The sequence below is a fragment of the Lissotriton helveticus genome, chromosome 3_1 (assembly GCF_964261635.1).
Source record: "Lissotriton helveticus chromosome 3_1, aLisHel1.1, whole genome shotgun sequence".
In the NCBI taxonomy this organism is placed as follows: domain Eukaryota; kingdom Metazoa; phylum Chordata; class Amphibia; order Caudata; family Salamandridae; genus Lissotriton; species Lissotriton helveticus.
Window position 1 is genome coordinate 1,006,760,931 of NC_136061.1, and position 15,871 is coordinate 1,006,776,801.

The following is a 15,871-nucleotide window of genomic DNA, read 5'->3' on the forward strand; positions in this document are numbered from 1 at the left end:
TGCCTTAAATAAATCGAGACTGAATTCAATGCTGTCTGTAGTGTAGATGCAAAACTGGTATCAAGTTGTAAACTCTGCTGTCCGCAGTGTAGACCGAAGGCAGTAGTTAGTACAGACATTGAGGAATGTTTTTTGTTGCATCCTTTAACAAAATATGAGGACTTAGAGTACATTTGCCTCTGCCTTAAATAAATCAAGGCTGAATTTCATGCTGTCCGTAGTGTAGATCCAAAGCTGAATTCAAGTTGTAAACCCTGCTGTCCGCACTGTAGATCGAAGGCAGTGATATCGACAAAGAATATTTGTCACTTAGTTTAACAAAATCTGAGGACATAGAGTACAATTGTCTCTGCCTTACATAAATCAAGGCTAACTTCAATGCTGTCCGTAGTGTAGATCCAAAGCTGAATTCAAGTTGTGAACCCTGCTGTCCGCAGTGTAGATCGAAGGCAGTATTCAATACAGACATAAGTCTGTGGTGCTGTGGCGCTGAGTTCGCAATGGGCCTGTATCGAGGAGGCACGTGGTCATGGCGGCAGCCACGTGGCAGAGTGAGGACCTTCGCTGTGGCAGAGTCTTTTCTCTTTGCAGAAGTGAACCACGCCCAAGGCGTAGCCTAACTATTATACTCTTACGCTGGAGTTGCGTACGTTGGACCAGCCCACTCCGCTTCTGCTTCAAAGGGGGGAGACAACACAGCTGCATGACCGAGATATTCCCCAGAGTCTGAGATAATATGGTTGTGTCCACTCTGCAGTACACTACACATATCAATAGTATATCTACAACGGAAATGGACCGCTCATCCGACTGGAGCAAGGAAGGGGCCAGGAGGTCCGGTAATTATCGCATCCTTATCTGGGGTACAGTGCGATGGATGAGAGAGGAACATTGACATCGTGGCCCATCTGCGGGCTGTAAGTTGGCGGCAGTTCAATTTTGTGGGGACTGATCAATATCAGTGTGGACTACATGGCCCAGCTTTCCTTTCTCCAGTCGTGATGAGCGGTCCATTTGGGCCGGACATTGTGGCATATTTATGATCCATCATCCCTTGCTTGGGTCCAGGGGAGTAGCCCATCCGGGGGGGGGGGAGCATTTGATATTTAAATGGTGGGTCCACAGAACACGCTTTTTTAGCACTATCTGTGCCTCTGAGGAAGAAGCTTTGGAATACTTTGAAACGTGTAAGTCCTTTGGATGTGACTGAAACTGCCTATTTATGCGGTGTATCTGCTCCAATTGTACCAATAAAAGGGCTTACCTAAGAACAGTGTCGGAGTGCTTCCTGTTGCAGGCCAACCATTGTAGCGAACATATCTAGGCGGCAGGTCCAGCCATTGGGAATGCACCACCCAGGCCTAAGAGGCCAGGAGGTCCGGTAATTATCGGATCGTTCTCTGGGGACACTGCAATGGTGTCAGATATGCTCCGCAGGATCCGGTCGTTGCTCATAGGGGTCCACCTCCAGATGTTACCAACACCCTTTCTCCTCCACGCTCAGTCAGTCTCCCATCTAGCCTTAGGGATAGGTTTATCATATCGGCGCAGGTGACAGGTTGTGGATCTATTTGTGCAATTATATCTTTCAACCCTTCTCTTAGGCCCTGATAAAACAGCTACATCCTCTTCCCCTCTGGCAAAGCAGTCTCGGCCACTAGCCTATTGAAAGTAGTGAGATATGTGACCAGGTCCTGCCGTCCCTGTTTGAGTCCTAATAGTTCTTTATCGGCACTAAAGGTGGTGGCCCGTCTATCAAACACCTTTTCGAACTCGGCCCGAAAAGCCGCCCAATCTGATAAATGGCATTGTTACCCCTCACTAGAGGAACAGCCCAATTGGCCGCATCTCCGTTTAGATAACAAATTGCAAAAGCAACTCTAGAATGATTGGTGGGAAAAGATGATGGATTACAAGAAAAGTGTAGCATAATCTGTGTTAGAAACACCTGGTTTTTAGAAGGGTCCACGGAGTATCTTTCAGGACAGGCCAAGGGAATAGGAGGGGGGACTGTGACTTGTATCTGTGGAGCGGATGTGGAGGCATCAAATGGATTCCTGGCTAATTTCTCCACCTTGTCGCTCAGAGCTGCGGTTTCCACCCTAGAGGAAACCAACTCCTGCTGTACTAATACCAAAGCCTGGAGGACATCCTCCATAGAAGCCATGACCCGTTAACCACCGGATCAGGCGGAGCACAATTCGTGGGCGTGTAATTCTGTCAGATATGCTCCGCAGGATCCGGTCGTTGCTAATAGGGGTCCACCTCCAGATGTTACCAACACCCTGAAGTATAATAACAGGGTGTTTGAACCATCAGGCGAGGGAAGGAAGGGGAAGGGAACTGCAGGGAAAAAGGATCTGGAATGACACAAGCAAAACAGTTATACACAACCCTTACATGAAGTGCTACTCTCAAATGATCCCACTATAAGGAGTTGTACCTGTAAGGTGTCAAAGGACCTCTTAAACATCAGAGTATTCTAGATAGATTCTGTATTCTGAACCATATTTGCAAACATAGAATATAGTTATAAGTTCCACTTGTACTCATTCATTGAATTCTATCATACTTAATAGATGCCCCAAAATGCTACATACCACATTGGATACACGGATACATCAAAATTGCTTCCAAGAAGGAATGTAAAATATTTTTATAGTCTTGACTGAGTGAAGTTCTCTTCTCTAAATCAAAAGAATAAATAACATCAACTGAAAGTCTTGATCCTTAGTTCCCACAAGACTCCATAAGCTCCAAAGGTTATTGCAAGTCATAAGATCCTGGAGACCAAAATACACCGTCTGACTGTAGTTGAAAATCACCACAATGCTCTAGACCATTTTACAATGTGTAAACATGGCACACAGTAGCTCGTAGTTACTTCACCACTGAACTCCGCTGCCCGAGAAACCTCTCATGTGGTATTAATGAAATATACAAGATTGTGCAGAAAAAACGGCAGCGCGTGGCCTCCTGACACACCGCGCTCCGCTATTAGATATTGAGGCTTTAAATATAGAAACGACACAGTAGTGCGTGGCAGGCAACTCACCGCGCTCCGCAGCGTAAGGAATGCAGGCAAAGAATAAACAGGTGTACGGTAACGCGTGGTCGGCCGGCATACCGCGTTCCGCACTCTAATGCCTCTTAAGTTTATGCGCAGCAACGCGACTCTGGAACTCACCGCTCTACTTCACGATGCCTAAGGAAGGAATCTCCAAACACCACCACTCTCCAGCCGAAGATCGGGGATCAGCGTGACGTGAAGACTGGGACTCAAGGACGCGAAAAGAAACAGGAACAGGAACAGAATTACTCGCATCCGCTCTCACGCGCCTCGCCATTAAGTACCTCCCCCTCAACAGGGAATCATGGGAGTTGTAGTTTTTTACTTAGGTAGGTGCATTAGACCGCGAATTCTGACAGATGGATGAGAGAGGAACATTGACATAGCGGCCCATCTGCGGGGGGGAAACATCCTTTACATGCAGTTGCAATGCAGCCGTTACAACGTAAGCGTTACATCGACTGGCGCTGGATGGCGCTATAACCTAAGGAATAGTAAGATTTACTATTCCAACACCTTCCCTACTGTACGTAGACTGGTGTTGGAATAGTAAATCTTACTGTTCCTAAGTCCAGCATTCTCCAGCGCAAAACATTGTAACGACTTGCGTTGTAAAGAATGCGGTGTAACATACCGCGTTCATTTTGATCCCGTTGTTACATCACATATTCATCTGCGGGCTGTAAGTTGGCGGCAGTTCAATTTTGCGGGGACTGATCAATATCAGTGTGGACTACATGGCCCAGCATTCCTTGCTCCAGTCATGATGATAGGTCCATTTGGGCCGAGCTTTGTGACATATTTCTTGGATCGAGAGGAGTAGCCCATCCAGGGCGGGCCATTTGATATTTAAAGGGTGGGTCCATAGATCGCACCTTTTCAGCACATCTGTGCCTCTGAGGAAGAAGCTTTGGACTACTTTGAAACGAGTAAGGCCTTTGGATGTAACTGAAACTGCCTATGCAAGCGGTGTCTCTGCTCCAATTGTACCAATAAAAGGGCTTACCTAAGAACAGTGTCGGAGTGCTTCCTGTTGCAGGGCAACCATTGTAGCGAATATATATATATAAAAACGAGTGTATGTCTGTCTGTCTGTCTGTTTGTCCTTCATGCATTACTACACCATTCATCCGATCGCCATGAAACTTTGGGAAGTTGTTGAGTACACTCCCGCGAAGGTTTCGGGCATAAACATTTTTTAAATATCAGCCCCCCAGGGCCATCATAATCTTTCGAATACTGAGGTATGCACAAGACGGAAAAACAAAAAATCGTGTATCCACAGGCACTCGAATAAATAAATAGAATTAAAACAGCATTCATCCGATCGCCAGGAAACTTTGGGAAGTTGTTGAGTACACTCCCGCAAAGGTTTCTGGCATAACTGTTTTTTAAATATCGGCCCCTCAGGGCCCTCATAATCTTTCGAACACTGATGTACGCAACAGACGGAAAAACAAAAAATCGTGTATCCACAAGCACTCGAATAAATAAATAGAATTAAAATGACACTTTGAAATGTTTTCCATATTAAAATGAATGTTTCACTAAAAATGACACAATGTAAATTGAATGTTATCATAACGAGTTTCCTTGAATTTCCTTTCTTCGGAGATCGTAGCAACGCGCGACGGGTAAGCTAGTATACATATCTATATATGTATATATATATATATATATATATATATATATATATATATATATATATATATATATATATATATATATATATATATATATATATATATATATATATATCTGCAGCTTAATGTAGCATTAAGTCAGCCCAAGGCCATTGGAGGGATTTACATGAGCACAAGATTGTGTTAAACAAGGTCAGATTTCTTTTTTTGTTTATATTCTTTTGTCATAACAGTAGTTCAACATGTATAGAGGGATTTTGAGTTGAATGTTTTGGTTGTCACTGTAGTGTATGTTGACTCAAAGTCTTCTGTGTTGATCTTTCTAAAATGTCTGCAAGATTTAGCAGGGGTAGTGTTGGTGTGGGATTTTTTGAGGTACTGATAGATTGTGTCAAAAGCCAACAGTTCAGTGTTTGTACATTTTTTAATAGCAAGCTGTCTGGAGGTGCCACTAAGGTCTCGTGTTATCGGCATCACTGCACTGAACAGGTATAGATGCTAATAGAGTGATGTGATTGTGTGATTGAAAACTGGTCATAACACACAAATTAGCAGGAGAAGTTTGCCAATTAATTACGTTCAGATCTAATAGCAAATGAAATAAAAAGGGCACTTTGGTCCACAAAGAACAAATAATAACATCACTGGGACAGATTACTTAACATTGCTCATGCCCACAGACCACTTTAGCACCAGCCAGTACGGGCAAATTTGGTGCAAAACAATAATTCACCGTTGCATTCTTCTCAAGAGGATGCTAGTCTACGTGGCTACTGATGAAAACCAGTAACTGCAATGTCTTGTTCTAAGAAATGAAATATGAGCAGGCAAATATGTTAAACAACATTGTAACTTAAACCGTAACCTGTTTGATGAGCATTCCAGGCTAGACGATGAATAAGAGTTTAAAAAGAAGTAGTAGCTGGCTGCACAAGATTTACTGAATTCCTTTATACAATTAGGCACAGTGAGTACTAATACTCATGCCTGTGCACAATGTAGGAGTAGTCAAAGTTTAAAACTTTGTCATCAATGTCAGTGGTAGTTGGCAAACGTAACCTTTCCTAATGAAATTCCACACTTCTTCCAACTTAACCTGTAAGCAAAGCGTGCTGCCCAAAAACCTTTTAAGTGTACATTTGCTCAAAAAAGCTGTTTGCCTGGAGTATTTTCCTGCTGAAAGGGAGTTGTGTGTGGATTTGTTTTATACAGCACACCTGCTTTCCGAGTAGACTTTCTCTTGGCATTTGTCTTTGAAAAAAACTAAAAACATTCAGAAGTTCATATAAACAGAGGGTTTACAAATAAGCCGAATAAAAACCACCACAAATTCTCACCGTCCCCTGGTGCAAACCAACAGAATGTTTAACAGAGCGGTGTATGGGTTCTCAGCACTTTCCAAACCACAAGACAACAAAATATACTTACCGTCTCTCCTGAGACAATTGGAATCGGCTTACCAGTTTCTACAGTAGCATGCTTTCACTTGCTTGCATCTCGGAAATAAAAGTGACAGCCAATTTCAAAGAGAAATTACACTTGTAAATAAAGTGATTTAATTTTATGAGCTACATGTTCGTGGACCAAAGACCAATGGTGGCCCATGTTCTTCAGCTACCATCAACCGCTGACCAGTGCGCAGCAGAGCGCAGCAATGAAAGACAGACAACAAAAGAAAGTAGTTTGACGTTTATTAAAACCATGTCTCACAAGGCTATGTCTATATAGGCTGGTACTAATTGGGAGAAAAACGGGAAATATGGCTCAGGAAGAGGAAAAGGTCTGCTGTTAATTTGCACATCTGTGGCGGTGTGATTGAAATGAGTCAAACAGGAACAGGCTTTGTGCTTGTTCCAGGGATGTTGTGGGGTCCTAGCAGATCGACCATAAAAACACAGCGATTGGTGGCAAGTAACAAATTGAGTGATAGAGACAACTGACAGAACTAGTCAAGTAGACCGTGCTGTTGGTGAGATTAAGTGGTTTCTCGCTGGGTGGTATTTTCTTTGACTACCATGACAGTTTCTTTTCAGTCGGGATTCGGTTCTCAGGTTATGGTGATACATTTACTGACAAATCGAATTTCCAGCAAGTTATTTTGTAACCATTCTCTACAAAGCTCGTCTTTTTCATTTAACCAGAAGAGAATCAATAGTAAATCTAATATGACTAGTTCCAAGAATAAAATGCAAATTATTTATAATTTTGAGCCCTGCTGTCCCATTACCTTCCCATTAACAGCCGTGATCTTAGTAGAGCAGCTGCAAACTGAGCAAATCGAGGATTGGCTTGGAAATAGCGCTTTCCCTCAACATGCACCACCTCTCTGCCACAAACAAAAGGCCTATTAGCACTGAGTGGGTTATTTAGAATTGAATCCCACATAATGTTTGATGTGTTGAGGAGCTTTCCACAAACTACTGTCACTAACTGATTGGATAGCTTGGGGCAATATGTGTGTGTGTGTGTGTGTGTGTCTTTGTGTGAGTGCGAATATGCATTTATTAGTACTTTTGCTCCAAATTGTTATGCTGCTGGGTCCCAGCAAATATGTCTTACATGAACAAGAATAAATATAGTAGGGCACTATATAGTTGCTTCGCCTTGATATTGATAGATCCTGCCCAACAATTCTTACACGACATTTTCACTGTAGTACTAGTATAGCATTTATGTTGCAAAGCATATTTTGTACTGTGGCATCCCAAAAAATCTCTAGCAGTATAGTTGTCAATGCAAAAACAGTTTCCAAATGAGCAGCTTCATAAGAAAAATAATAGAAGCCTTACATAGAAGAGTGGTACCACACACAAGCAGTTGGACACTAAGCATTATTTACCAAAATATAGAATGGCACACCAGTCGACACCTCATGTGCATGCATTCTGTTAATATTTGATGGAGCAGGGTTTTCACAACCAGAAACCTGCTCGGATTGAACTCCTTGTAGCGCAAAATAGATAAATAACGCTAATTAATAGTTACTAAAATGGGCCAAGTTTAACTGCGCATGCGTAAAAGAAATTGCATTGAAGAAAAGTTTGGGGTAGGCCTCAAACTTGCACATGACTAATGCAGAAACTAACGACTAAAAGCTGTCAATGTAATGATTACATTAATGCTTGAGATACTGTGCAAAATACTAACATCATAAGCAGAACTCTTTCTTTAAGAAATAAAAGGTGAAAAAGTTTTAAAACATGGTACTTATGTTGTATTTGTCTTTCCTAGAGTACGGCTTTTCTGCCCTGGAGAGAAAGGCATCAGAAAACTTTAGTTTAAAAGCGTTTAACTGGGATGCGAGAAGGGAGGATGTCTAATCAGCTTACCGCGTGCCTCCGGTGATGTCAAGATTGTGTGGAGGAAACAATAAACAGCAGAAATAAAGTTTCCCCTGGAAGCGGGCACAAGAAAAAAAATCATCATAAAAGTTACAAGTGTTGTGAAGAGAATTTGTACAAGCGACAGAAGAAATGATAAAGATGACGTAAAGTGCTTGAACAATGGAGGGTTAGAAAAATGGAACTTGCCCGGAGTGGTGTGTTTGAGACACCCCTTGTTTTGACCAATAAAATCTTCATATAATGTGGGATGGATAGAGTAGGGGTTGGACTTGTGTGAACTTAGGGTATAATAGCACTCAGAAAGTCGGTGGGGTTTGAGGTTGGCGTTTTCTAACCTTGCGAGAGGAGATGCTGTTTCCTATTCTTGTGGGCTGGCTGATGTTCTGCAGATCCTGACTCTAGACGTTGCACTTTAAACTCTTCTTTGAAGTGCCTTGCTTTCTCTCATAGTCAGAGGGTAGCATTTCCAAATATTAGAAACTTTAGTGCCAGGTAACTAGGAGATTCTGAATTTGCATAATTTATTTTGCAAATGATTTCTTCTCTTTTATCTCTCTACCTATCCACTCACTCATTGCACTGTTCGTGAGATGTGTTTGTTTTGATTTACGCTGTATGTTCTTATATGTGATAATCTGTGCTTTGAGCTGTATTTGTACTTAATGAGCAATCACATTATTTTAGATAAAGCTTACTAGTAATGAAATTGTGTCTTTTATGATCAGAAATATAGACATGATCTTTGATTTATAATTCAGGATAATATTTGCCAATCCCTTCCCTCTTATAAAGAGTAATCGTTTAGGTAAGACAAGAATAAATGGATAATTTGGTAAGTTTGGTCTAAACGAATGCAGCGTAAAGGAACTGACATGAAATAACTGTGAGTCCAGGATATGAAGTTCCTAGGTGCTGGATCACATTTAAAGTGCTTAAACTCCATGTTACATACAATGACACTTTTCCCAAAACATGATCACTCAAACCAACCCCAATTACTTGTGGGTAATCTTTACTAGTCCTATTCATCTGTACCGAATTATTTCTCATAAGGTGAATATTACCTTGAGATAATTAACTACAGATGCATAAGAAAGTGCAAGCTCTGCCTCACTACTGGTTGTCATTATTGGCTTGGTATTCCCAGCATCCTCTTCACATATTCAAACCTCTTTAAAGAGTGACATAATAGACATAATGACTGGGATGAGGATAAATTGGATTGAAGATGTTGAAAATGACTGGTAAGTAATTGGCACATTTCCTCAGCATCACTTATCCCCATTCTAGTAGTCATTTCTCATAAGGAATATGAAAGCTTCATACTAAACTTCTGAAACTTCAGAAAGATCACACACAAAGTCAACAATGCTCCAAATCCCAATGATGGTATTCCTTACCAGAAACATTCTCAAGTCAGACAACTGAGGGCACAACACTAACATTTATTCCATCTATCTCCAACCCTGAAGTCTGTAATACTCCATAAATGTATGGAAGGAAGACAAACTGGGTCCCCAACAGGTTTCAGCAGGAGGAAACCCTTTCAAGAAATTAAAAACCCATTTGGAAAGAGCAAAAAATGAAAGGAAACAAATGCTTCAATTCATTATTTTAGTGTCATCTATGGTGGTCTTTCACCTTTTGTAAAAGGAAAATACCTTGAATGGCACGCAGAGTCGGGTAGGATAACTGTTGAGTAAATTATATAGAAAAAAAGAACCTAAAAAAGTTTCAGACTTCTGAAACAGACACAACTGGTTTTAGTATTAAAGGCGAGCCTCCAAACATCCAGGAGATGTTTCAGCTTCTCCAATAGAGATAACTGGGATAGAAGAAAGGCAAGAAGATGACCTACTAAGCCCTATGAAACACTGAGGCAATTTGTGGCAAAAATCCGTATCACGATAATCGACCATCCAAACCCAAAGATAGGAGGGCCAGCACAAACAAGCATCTACCACCACCAAGAAGGTGCCTTTAAGAGTCAGAATCTTCAGGTTTTGTAAGGGCAAATCCACAGAAAGATGGACCTGGGGAGCCAGTATAACTAGATGCAAGTGCCAGGGAGGTGGAGGATGACAAATTGCAAGCCAGAATAAAGAGGAATTTTTCATGAGTGTAGCACCCAAGAATTCACGTTTACCCTAGCTGCCCCTCACATTCCTAAAAGCCCGTAAAGTCATCCACTGCACTCTCAAGATTAAAATAGATCCAACCTTTATCCACCCAAGAGGAGCTGAAAGACTATGAAAAGAAATGGAAAGATTACCATTGCATAAAAACACACAGTGTCTGGCGTTATATGTCATAGTTGATTGCCACTGAGACCACTATATAGCCAAGTAGCCTCATTTAAGTGACAAGTGAGGTCTTGATCTGTAAAACCACCTTCTATACCTCCACACTGAGAGGCAAATATGCCCTTGGAGAGGATGCCCAGGGGATCAAAGAGGTGGGGAGCAAAGAAGAGAAGGTAAGCACCAGGAACCCATAACTGTATGATTAATCATTTTCTCTATATATAAAAATTGAAATACTGGGCAATACTCTAGAAAGACATGGCTTTGAAATTTTGCTCAAGCTCTACTTTTAGACACTGCACACACCTATGTATTAAGTAAACCATTTCAACACCTGTCCAGAAGCATTTGTCCATCAAGTATCCAAATCAATACTATGACTCCAAAAGGTTAGTACTCAAGTTAGGGCCACATATATGGAATACATTATTTCCTCCTGGCTTAGAAAATGCCACGTGCCTTCAAATGTACTTTTTAATCACTCATTATTGTTTTACACAATATAACTTTTCCATAAATTCCAGATACAGTAACTTTCAGCATTTCTGTACTTGTAAACAGCCGACATTAATCCTCGACACCTTTACATATGTACTTAACAAAGAATAACATACACCTTATCCTACTAATCTATTATACTAGTAACTACTACGTTGTTATGAACTCTGTAATAATGTAATAATCTTCATGGAGTCAGAGTGTAGTTCCAAGTTGATATTTATTGTAGTTGAAGTTGCAGATGTTACAGGTGAACCAAGATGGTAGTTAAATGGTTAAATAAGTAATTAAGTTAGCCCCACCAGGAGCTGTCCTCCTGGATGCTCAGCCTTCCATCCTCAAGTGAAGACTCATCTCTAATAAGCATTCTATGACATCCATAACATTCTAAATACAGGCAAGCTAGAAAGTATGAAAATATAGATGACAGATAAGTAGATTAAAATACACTTTACAACATACTCCTTGTCAAAAGCTAATCTTAGCAAGCCAGACTGGCTTTAACAGATTCAGATTTGGTGTTTTGTAATAGTAGGCAAGAAACTGTTTGAGTCCTTCTTCTCGCTAGCAGATGTTCATTCCCTTACTGTTCCAGCAAATTTATTTTGTTGACTTTGCTAATAAATTTAAAACTGTAGAAGAACAAGCATATCAGATACATACACAATGGAAACATGTCTCTGTTAAAATAATGTAATATGTTTTGATGAATAGTGTTTGAGTAATTATGAATGAAACGGCTCGGGTGACAACTAGAACAAGGAAATGTAATGGACTTGGAGACAACAGGTGTACAGCATACCAAAGTCCTCAGATGTAGTATGTCACAGGGGAACTGGAAATAAAATCTAGGCCAGTGGGGGAAATAGGTCTTAGATCAAGGTGCCACTTTTGAATACTTCCTTATCAAACTTCTAAGGGTCCAATTACGAGTCTGGCAGTCTGAGGACTGCCAGACTTGTGGTGGTACTGTGGTGACGGTCCAGCCACTGAGGCAGTCCGACTGCCCCATTATGACTTGGGGAGTTGGACCACCATGGAGCCGCTGCTGTTGCCAGGGTACTGCGTTCCCTGGAGGTGGTGCAGTGGTCCAGAGACCGCGTTATGCTTGGTGTGAGCGATGTGATCCCGCTAAGCATATTACACGTTTCTCCTCCGACAAGGTTTTCATGGCATTTCCACCACCAGGAAAACCATGGCAGAGAGGAAACAAATGGAGCCCTACAGGGCTCACAAAAAGAAGCGACAGAGTGCACACCAGTTTCTTGCTTTTCCTAACTTAACCAAAGGAGTTTTTTGCCATTTTTCTTTAATCGCGTGCAAGCCTGGAAGCGTGGTCTGCACTGAGCCACGCACTTGTGCAACACTTCAAGGTAGGAGCGTACTGACACCCCAATCCCAGACGCACAGCTGAATCCTTGATACATAAACAAAGATGCCATAGGTTTGTCCATATTTCTCCAATTTATTATTCCATGGAATCCAAATACTTTCACAAATTCATTTCTTGTTCTCTTATCACATGACAGACGTTTACTCTTTCACTGTATTCTAAAAGCAGCAGATATGCCAATCCAGGCCTTATTCTGGAGCTCGAAGTGTACGTAAATTATCCACAATAGTTGCTCTTTCTAACCCGGAGAAGTGTGGCTCAATGGTTGGAGCGGCAGACCCTGATGCAGAGGTCTAGCCCGGGACCAGGGTTCAATTCCCCACCTCGGCGGGTCTTGCGCTCAAAAATTCCACGGACCTGATAATTCTCGCCTCTGTGCCTATTCCAATCATGGAGTCCCACTCTGCAACTCTGGGCAATAGCTTGCTTAATCTCCACAACGGCCCCCACAACGCTAAGGATGCCTGGCCTCCACCTTGGAGGTGCCCAGGAGTGGACACCTCACAGGGAAAGCCAGGATGGGTTCCACAGCGGTATTCGTACAAGCGCCTTGAGGCCCTTGCGGGTGAGTAGTACGCTATACAAGTATCAATTTACATTTACATTACATAACCCAATGCATTTCGGGCCTTTCTTGGCCCTTCGTCAGGGGTTCTCTACAAATTCAAAACATCCATATTAGATTGTGTATTTAAACTGCAATTTGTTAGTATCAATGGATATCTTTATATTTTTTCTTCTAAATTTAAGCCAGCTTGCAAAAAAGAAGACATTTTGCTAAATAAGCTCTGAATTTATTTATTAAAAGTTTTGTATAGCGCTAGCTGGACCCGGAGGTATCAGAGCGCTTCACACCAGGTACAAGAGGGTGCCTTATCGGCGATGGAAGATTGATATCTGGACAACTCAAGGGGATTTCAAATAACAAAAAAAGCATACAGATCATAGTGATTACACGGGTTGGTGGTAATATGAGCATCCCTTACAGTTTAGGTAGCTTCTAGGAAGAGTGCTTTGAGTAAAGTCTTGAATTTTGGGAAGTGGACGGTCATTCTGATGTGAGGAGGGATGGCGTTCCATATCCTGGGTGCATTGCCTGCAAAGCATTTACTTAAAGTTTTGCGTTTCCTTGGTTTTAACGGAATGAGAAGAAGTGTGTTGGAGCTTCTGGGGGTCCTGGACTGGCCGGCCTTTTTGAGTTCCGCAGCTAGGTATTCTGGTTTGCCTGTGTGGAGGGCTTTGTTTGTAAGGCATGCTGTTCGAAAGTTGGCTCGTTGTTCAATAGGGAGCCATTTTAGGTCTTTGAGCGCGGGGAAAATGTATTCAAATTTCTTGATTCCTGTGACCATTCTGGCTGCGGCATTGAGGGTGGTTTTCAAGGGTCCTAGGGGCGATTTGGCTGAGCCGGTCAGGGCTGCGATTCCATAGTCAATTCTGGAGAGTACCAGTGCTTGAGTGGCCTGTTGAAGGTCCTTGGGAGGCAGGAAAGGTTTTATTTTGTAAAGAAGTTTCAGATTGAGGAAAGCGCTTTTGGCGGAGTTTGTGATGTGTTTTTTCATGTTTAGTTTGGAGTATAAGGTGATACCTAGGGATTTGACTGAGTCTTTTGGCTTGAGGGTGCCATTGAGGGCGTCGATGGCTTTGAGCCATTCTTCAATTTGGGGGTTTTCGTCTCTGTTGGAGATGGGTAGAACTTCAGTTTTTTCTTGATTAAGCTTTAAGTGGTTTTTTGAGAGCCATTGTTGAACGACTTTGAGCGTGTCGTTGAGTTTGAGAATGTCATCCATACAGGTGGTTTCCAGATAGAGTTGTGTCATCAGCGTAGAGGTGGAAGGGGCTGTTGGAATTCCTGAGTATTGTGGTAAGGGGTTCCATGTAGATATTGAAGAGTTGTAGGGAAAGAACTGACCCTTGAGGGACTCCTCTGCTGACAAGTAGGGGGTCGGATTCAAAGTTTTTGATTTTTACTTTTTGGGAGCGATTGTGTAGAAAGGAGGAGAACCAGTTCAGAACCGTCAATTCCAAGCCTGCTCTTTCTTGAAGGACTTTTAAGAGCAGCGTGTGATCGACAGTATCAAATGCGGCCGAAAGGTCAAGAAGAATGAGAAGGCAGCATTGGTCAGAGTCAAGTGATTTGTGTAAATCGTCTATGACGTTTAGGATGGCAGTTTCAGTGCTGCATCCTTTTCTGAAACCCGATTGGTGAGGGTCAAGGAGCTTGATATTCTCTAAGTGTTGGGTTAGCTGTGGGAGAACACATTTTTCTAGTGTTTTGGATAACAGTGGGAGGTTTGACACGGGTCTGAAGTTGTTCATGTCTTCTGTGTCCAGCCCTGGTTTTTTTAGTAGCGGCGTGACTTGGCCGACCTTGAGGCAGTCTGGGATAATTCCTGAGCTCAGCGAGCTGTTGGTGATTTTGCACCAAATTGGGGCTAGGGTGTGTTTCAGGACTTTGGTCAGGTTTATCGGAAGCTGATCCAGGGAGTGGGATGACGGTATGGCGTTGGAGATCAGGGTGACGATCTCTGTTTCCTGAATCAGCGTGAAGACGGACCATTGGGTGGGTGGGATCAATAGGGTGCTGTCAGACAGTACTGGGGTATTGGTCTCGCGAGCAAAAGAAGGGTTTGTGCTGAGAGAGAGGTCTATCTTGATGATTTTTTCGTTGAAAAAGTTGGCGAAGTTGTCGCATTGTTTTTTAGAGGACACTGAGACGGAATTGATAGGTTTGGATGTTTGACTTCTGATGATGTTGAAGAGTTCTTTAGGGCGTTTTTTTGCGTTTTCTAGAGCGGAGCAGAAGAAGGAAGACTTTTTGTCCTTGATGAGATTGTTGTAGTTTCTGTGTGCCGTCTTGAGTTGTTCGGGGTGAAGGGAGGATGGATTGGACCTCCAGATTCTTTCAAGGGATTTGAGGAGTCTTCTTTTGTCATTGAATCACTTGATAGTATGGGTAACCCCAACTCCAGAGATGCACGAATAACAAGTTATCTGTGTGCATTTCAGAAATAGATAGGCTTTCTTCATACCCATTTCAAATTCATTATATTTTAACTTAAACGTCTCTATATGATCACTACACACCAAAACATTAGTATAATCTGCAGCTCAGTTGTTGGCTCTGGGTATCATATGTTTTAAAAGTGCCTATAAACTGTAAATGTAATTGCAAACTGAATGCTCTATCAACCAGAACAGCTTTTATAAATCAGTCATCCCTATTAATGAGTATACAAGTATATTAAATAAACCCAAGAAAAGTGTGAGTAATTCATTTACGCAAAACCAGGTATCTAAACACATATGGCATTATGGAAAGTGTACAGTTTCGGTAAAAATACTTTACACAACTGGTCTTCCTATTCCGTTAGTAATGGTTAGCACACATAACCGACCCTCTTCTAACAGTGACCATAATAGTATCTGTAACGCTCATATTTCAATTCCTGGCAACTTTCTTTGGATATTCATTGATTTTACCCATGTGGAACATGAGCCACCTCAAAACAGTGAGCACCATTTCTGCAACGGACACCTCACTTATGACATTCCTGCAATATGCAAGCTGTCTGAGATTCAAGGGACTGCTTCACTGATGTACCTCCAGAATCCTTGAAGCA

General features: G+C 41.9%; 1 long non-coding RNA gene across 1 annotated transcript in view; it reads left to right on the forward strand.

The window, feature by feature from the left end:
• Positions 1 to 11,445, forward strand: part of LOC144824841 (uncharacterized) — a 103,221-nt gene extending 91,776 nt beyond the window's left edge. Inside the window, exon 3 of the long non-coding RNA XR_013609145.1 lies at positions 7,945 to 11,445. This is a non-coding gene — a long non-coding RNA (uncharacterized LOC144824841). The remainder of the gene's footprint in view (positions 1 to 7,944) is intronic.
• The last annotated feature ends 4,426 nt before the right edge of the window (positions 11,446 to 15,871 follow it).